Genomic DNA, 7,068 nt, shown 5'->3' on the forward strand with positions numbered 1-7,068 from the left:
CATGACCTCTCCCCTACTTTCAGCAACTGTTTCTGTTCTGTGTCCCAGGATGTGGGGCTCCAAGAAGGCCCAGGGCCCCTGGTTGGGTCCTGTCCACTCCCGGGACAGAACAAAACCAAAACAGACGGCCCAGGCCTTTGCCGAAGCCGTTTCCTTGGCCAGAAGCTCCCTTCTCCCTGGAGCTGGCAACCTCCTACCCACCCTCCAAGCCCTCCACAGCCAAACTTAAGCAGCAATCAGTTCCTTCTAGAATCTTCCATCGTTCGTCTATCCACCGAGTATTGATTGACCCAAACTGGCTCCCACCTCAGGGCCTTTGCACTTGCTGTTCCCCCTGCGTGGAACTGCGCCCCCCTCTTCCACCCCTGACTCTCACTGTCTTTGGCCCAGAAGGCTGAGAGGTTATGTGTGACCACACACCCCCCACCATCACCCCAGGAGCCCATCCCCAGAGCTCTGTGTGACATTGCTGTCTTCAGGAGCCCCTCACTGTTTGACATTGTCTTGTTTGTCTACCTGTGTTTTGTTTTTTTGTTTTTGTTTTTGTTTTTTGTTTTGTCTTACCTGATTCCTCCCTTCCCCCGCCAGGGCCTTCCAGGCTAGAATGGAGTTTCCTGTGTTCTCTGCTGGGCCCCCAGGATCTAGGAAGTACCTGTGCACAGCGGTGCTCAATCACCCTTACTCGTCGTGCGCCTTCTCTGTGCCCACCACTGTTTTAAGCGCTACGGATAAAGCACTGAATAAGCTGGACCATAAATACATAAATAAATCAGGAAACAGATAAATAAGCAAGGGCCACCAAGAAACTGGGTGGAACCACAGTGAACGGCAACCGAGGGCTGGAAAAGCCTCTTTTAAGAAGGTGACCTTTTCTTAATTTTTTAATTAAGCTCTATACCCAACGTGGGGCTTGAACTCACAGCCCCCAAGATCAAGAGCTACATGCTCTACCAGCTTGAGCCAGCCAGACGCCCCTTGAGAAGGTGACATTTAAGTACAGTCCTGGGGGACGCCTGGGTGGCTCAGCGGTTGAGCATCTGTCTTCGGCCCAGGGCGTGATCCTGGAGTCCTGGGATCAAGTCCCACATCGGGCTCCACATCGACGTAGTCCGGGGGTCCTGGGGGCGCGACTGCTGCTGTGAGTCCCCGTCAGACACAAGGGCCGCACCCGGCGGGCACACAGCAGCCCCTCATCAAATGTTTGTTCCGTGAATTAATGATGCCGAGTCCATTGACAGAAACGGCGCGATGTGAATTTCTCGAGAGCAAGGAGGGTGTTTCCGTCGCCGCCGTGAGCCTGGCGCCCAGCATCGTGCCCGGCCCGCGCGAGGCTCCGTTCAGTTCTCCTCCACTCACAAAGCTCCTAACCACCTCCCGCTGTATTTAGTTTAAGCCCAACTCCTTGCCGCGGGCTGCCCCCCAAGGCCCTGAACGCCGCGCCCCGACCTCTGCTTGCCCTGCCTTCTCCCTCTCTCCCCTTTCGGTCTGTCTGTTCCAGCTACCCGGGCCTCCTCGCTGTTCCTTCAACATGCCAGACCGGGTTGTGACCCCAGAACCTTTGCATGTGCTGTTTCTTCAGCCTGAAACACGCTTCCCCTGGATCTCCCCATGGCTGCCTCTTTCTCATCATTCAGAACTGTACTTATTTATTTTTTTAAAAAAGATTTTATTTATTTATTTATCTCACACACACACACACACACAGAGAACACAGGCAGAGGGAGAAGCAGGCTCCCTGCAGGGAGCCTGATGCGGGACTCAATCCGGGACCCCGAGGTCATGCCCTGAGCCAGAGGCAGATGCTCCACCGCTGAGCCCCCCAGCAGCCCCCCTGTGTTGAATTTTTAAGGGCTCTGTCGGCTTGGCCTTCACCATCCCAGCCATATTTGTGCAGCCTTTGCTTTGGAGGCGCTTCTCTGCGGCAGGTGCCCGAGGTAGGCGAGGTCTGACTTCTGGCTTCTCCCCGCCTCCCCCTCCCTGATGACCCCCCGCCCCCACCCCCACCCCCGAGCCCGGAGGCTCCTTCACATAGAGCTCTCTCACCTGCCAGCAGGGGCATCACTCAATCACCCCTCCCTGGAGGTTTAGACTCCAGGGTGCCTTTCCCCCAGATATTTGTATTTAAATTTTTTATGTAATTATGGACTTTAGAAGGCATTTATATGCCCCCATGGAGAGTTATGACACAAGTCCGATAAGGATAAGCAGTGCGGGAGAGGAGGACTTTTTGATGCCCTTGGCATCACATTATCTCACTTACGGAACATGAACGCGGACTTCAAGGCAACGCTGGGCTGCAATCCAAGGCAGCATGCCCACAGTAGCTTCCGCCCCCGCGTGTAAGTGTGAGCACAGCACGAGAGGATGCTCTGCTCAAAGCCGACGGAGGAACGGGCGCTGCGCTGTGCTATGTTCTGGGGCGGCCGGGGCTTGTGGCGCTTCCCAAACATGATCGTGGGGGCGCGAGGTTTTGTTTTCCATCTTTGCTTGGCCCGTTCTGCACCACGACTGCCAGGCGACAATGTTTTGGATTTTTTTTTTTAAGATTTTATGTATTTATTCATGAGAGACACAGAGAGAGAGGCAGGGACACAGGCAGAGGGAGAAGCAGGCTCCCTGCCAGGAGCCCGATGTGGGTGGGACTCGATCCCAGGACCCTGGGGTCACGCCCTGGGCCCAAAGCAGGCGCTCAACACTGAGCCACTCAAGCGCCCCGCCAGGTGACAATGTTAAGGGCACTCGCCAGAATGACACGCGTCTACTATATGGCTGAGCAAGTTCGCTCCTGGATGTTTGCCTAGGAGGCCCGCAAATGAAACATCCACGGAAAGACTTGTACTTGAAGGTTCAGAGCGGCTTTATCCCATCATCGCTCGGAACTGGAAACAACTCAAATATCCAAGGACAGGGGAATGGATAAATTGACTGGCTTATCCACACACCATTGCGCTATCAGCCCACTGCAGGGAATAAATCAGTGACGCATGCAACCTCGTGCGTGAATGTCACAGACGTTGTGTCAGAAGACACCTGTCACAGAGGAATACGCGGCGTTAGGATTCCATTTGGTGGGATCCGGGGAACCAGCGAAGTAATCTCTGGGGATGGAGAGTGGCTGCCTGGGTAGAGCGGGGACCTGAAGGACGGGGGCACGAAAGGACGTGAAAATGTTCTAGATCTTTTTGTCAGACGCTGTTATGTGAGCAACGTATAGAATTGTCGAAACTCGTCAAATTGAACACAGCGGAGACCCGCGTAGTATCACTGTAAATGAATTCCCCCTCGATGAAAAGTGCACAAAATACCTAATCGCCTACAGAAGACACTTAGTAAAACATTAGAAACCACAAAACACCCTGGGGCAGCCCAGGTGGCTCAGCGGTTTAGCGCCGCCTGCAGCCCGGGGTGTGATCCTGGAGACCCGGGATCGAGTCCCACATCAGGCTCCCTGCATGGAGCCTGCTTCTCCCTCTGCCTGTGTCTCTGCCTCTCTCTCTGTGTGTATCTCTAATGAATAAATAAATAAAATGTTAAAAAAAAAGAAACCACAAAACAGTCATCCAGAGGGGATGGGTTAATAGAGTCTGGTGTATCCCGAGCGTGGAATGTTACGTGGCTTTGAAAATGAATGGGGATTTTTTAAAAATCAGAAAAATTAAATTTAATTTAAAAAAGAAAGAAAATGAATGCAAATTATTTGTACGTATCTATATGGGGCAACATGTATTATTATTTTTTAAGTAGGCTCCACACCCAGCGGTGGAGCCCAACAGGGGACTTGAACTCACGATTCTGGGATCAAGGCCTGAGCTGAGATCAAGAGTGAGATACTTAATGACCTGAGCGACCCAGGCGCCCCTGACTTGGGGCAATGTTAGTGTATGTGGCTCCAATGTTAGTGTTTGTCACCATTTTGATTTTTGTGCTCTTTTCTCCAATGAATTTTTTTTTTTTTTATGATAGGCACACAGTGAGAGAGAGAGAGAGAGGCAGAGACACAGGCAGAGGGAGAAGCAGGCTCCATGCACCGGGAGCCCGACGTGGGATTCGATCCCGGGTCTCCAGGATCGCGCCCTGGGCCAAAGGCAGGCGCTAAACCGCTGAGCCACCCAGGGATCCCCTCTCCAATTAAATTTTTAAAAATATATTTTATTTATTCATGAGAGACACAGAGACAGAGAGAGAGCGGCAGAGACATAGGCAGAGGGAGAAGCCGGCTTCATGCAGGGAGCCCGATGCAGGACTCGATCCCAGAACCCTGGGGTCATGACCTGACCCAAAGGCAGACGCTCAACCACTGAGCCACCCAGGCATACCCCCCCAATGAAATTTTAATACCACACGTAGATTATATATCTGCTTATGTGCTCTGTGTGTATCTGTGCTTTCTACACAAGAGGAAGATCCTTTCCACCCCCTAAGAACTAGTTTTCAGGGCGCCGGGGTGGCTCAGTTGGTTAAGCGTTTGCCTTCCGCTCAGGTCATGATCCTGGGATCGAGTTCCATGTTGGGCTCCCTGCTCAGCGGAGAATCTACTTCTCCCTCTCCCCCTACTGGTGCTCTTTCTGTCAAATAAATAAATATTTTTAAGGAGATTTTATTTATTTATTCATGAGAGACACTCAGAGAGAGAGACAGAGACACAGGCAGAGGGAGACGCAGGCTCCATGCAGGGAGCCCGATGTGGGACGCGATCCCGGGACTCCGGGATCACGCCCTGAGCTGCAGGCAGATGCTCAACCACTGAGCCACCCCGGTGCCACTGAATAAATAATCTGAAAAAAAAAAAAAAAAAAAAAAAAAGAACAGGATTTCACCCCCTCGAAGACAGTATCTTACCCGTTGAAAATGCACCAGGTAAGTAAAAAACGGACAGTGCAGAACACGGGATGTGGCAAGTGAGTGACAAGGGGAGGATCTCTGGAGTGAGACACGATGGGGATGGGGGTAGCTTTCAGGGCTGGGGGCTCCCAGAGGAGGAGGAGGGCCTTCTGCTGCATGGAACTCTAGTCTCCTGGACTTTGAACCCGTGTGCCTCCGACATATCTTCCAAGGAAGTACAATTTCATGTGAAACAAAAGAAAGAAAGAAAACATTGCCAATAAAGCGAGATCATGCGCTCTTCGCTCTTCACAGTCGTTCAGTTGCCTAATACAAGCTCTCCTGGTGTTCAGGTTAGTATTTAAGAGCTGCCTTTCCTACAACAGTAAGTGGCTGCACCCGTGTCCCCAAAGCAGCGTTCCCGCCAGGACTGGATGCCTCCCTTGTGACATTCCTTAAATAAGGAGATGCCTCTCTTTCACCCTGATCGCTTTATTCTGATGTGACTACTATCAATGATTGCCAGCCAAGCCCAGCCAGGAAACCCGGGTCTTTCTCACTGGTCCCTCTTGCTTTCCATCCCTAAAGTTACCTCACGTGGTTTCCAACAGCACAGAGGGGGAAATGCACTCAAAGCTCTTTGAGCTGATTCTAACTAAAGTGTGAACGGCTGATATCAGGCTCATTGATTCCTTTTCTTGGAAACAGCGACCTTTTCATTTCTTTTTTTTTTAAGATTTTATTGATTTATTCATGAGAGACAGAAAGAGAGAGGCAGAGACACAAGCAGAGGGAGAAGCACGCTCCATGCAGGGAGCCCGATGTGGGACTCGATCCCAGGACCCCGAGATTACAGCCTGAGCCTAAGGCAGGTGCTCAGCTGCTGAGCCACCCAGGGATCCCAACAGTGACATTTTCTAATGGGGTTTGGAGGAACCCTGTTAGCTGAAGCCTGGATTAACTCCGCCCCACTCTGAGATGTTAATTAGGTATAACTAGTTCTAGTTAAAGGTGAATAACTGACACCAACAACATATATTCCTTTTCATGGGAGAATTTATATTTTCTTGTGGAACTCGAAGGCATTGTAATTCAAAGGTTTGTTCTTAGCTTTTCTCCTAGGGCAAAAATCACCCCTCTTGGATGTTAGATATAACTAGGTCCCGTTACAATGTGATGACAGATATGAGGTGAATATGTGATTTTTCTTGGAAGCATTTATATTCTCAAGGAACCTCAAGGAATTGTACCTGAGATTTTTTAAAAGATTTTATTTATTTATTCATGAGAGACACACAGAGAGAGGCAGAGACACAGGCAGAGGGAGAAGCAGGCCCCTTACATGGAGCCTGATGTGGGACTCGATCCCAGGACCCTGGGGTCATGCCCTGGGCCCAAGGCAGACACTCACCCACTGAGCCACATGGGCGCCCTATACCTCAGATCTATATGAGCTCTTTAACGTTTTCTAGGGCAAATCCTTCTTCTCTGTGAGTGTGTGTTTCAGATGTACTCAAGCGGTAAGATGGCCAAAAAGCCGCTGGGTTCTCTGTGAAACACCGTGAAATTATTATATTCAATCTCACGTATAAATTTTGTGACTGTAAAACCCCAGCATCTCATTTAGGGCCCAGAGGAACAGCTTCCTGAATCTTTACTGACTGGAGATTACACACTGTACCAGATTCGAGCTCAGACACGTGGCAGTTAGAAAAAACTGGGAACGTTTCAGATAAGAGAATTCTTTAAAAAAAAAATTTTTTTTTTAAAATAAGAGAATTCTTGAAATTGAGAGAATGCTACCTACTTCCTCTCCAGCCTGAGGATGGGTCCCCAGGAGGCGGTTTGATTCAGGGGTGAAGAACGCAGGGCTTAGAGCCAGACAGACCGGTGCGTGAACTCCACGTTCACTGCTCACAAGTGCTGTGTGAGACCCCGGGGGAGGAACTTCACTCTGCACCTCCTCTTTCCACATCTGTAGAAAGGGTACGCTGGGCGTGCTGGGGATGCCAGGCTGCAAGGAATGCAGGTTTGGGGCTGCTGGCCATCATTACCCCACGATGGAAGGATGAAGCCCACCCAGAACACCGCAAAGCAGATGGAGATAATTGATCCCTGACAACATGGTCTGATGTCCTGGATCCAGCCATACCTGAAATCCAATCCTTGGCTTCAGACCCGTGGCAGCGATGTGAGTCAGTGGATTCCCTTTTGGGCTTAAAATTTTGAGTTGATCTAGGTTGACTT

Source organism: Canis aureus, chromosome 19 (assembly GCF_053574225.1).
Source record: "Canis aureus isolate CA01 chromosome 19, VMU_Caureus_v.1.0, whole genome shotgun sequence".
In the NCBI taxonomy this organism is placed as follows: domain Eukaryota; kingdom Metazoa; phylum Chordata; class Mammalia; order Carnivora; family Canidae; genus Canis; species Canis aureus.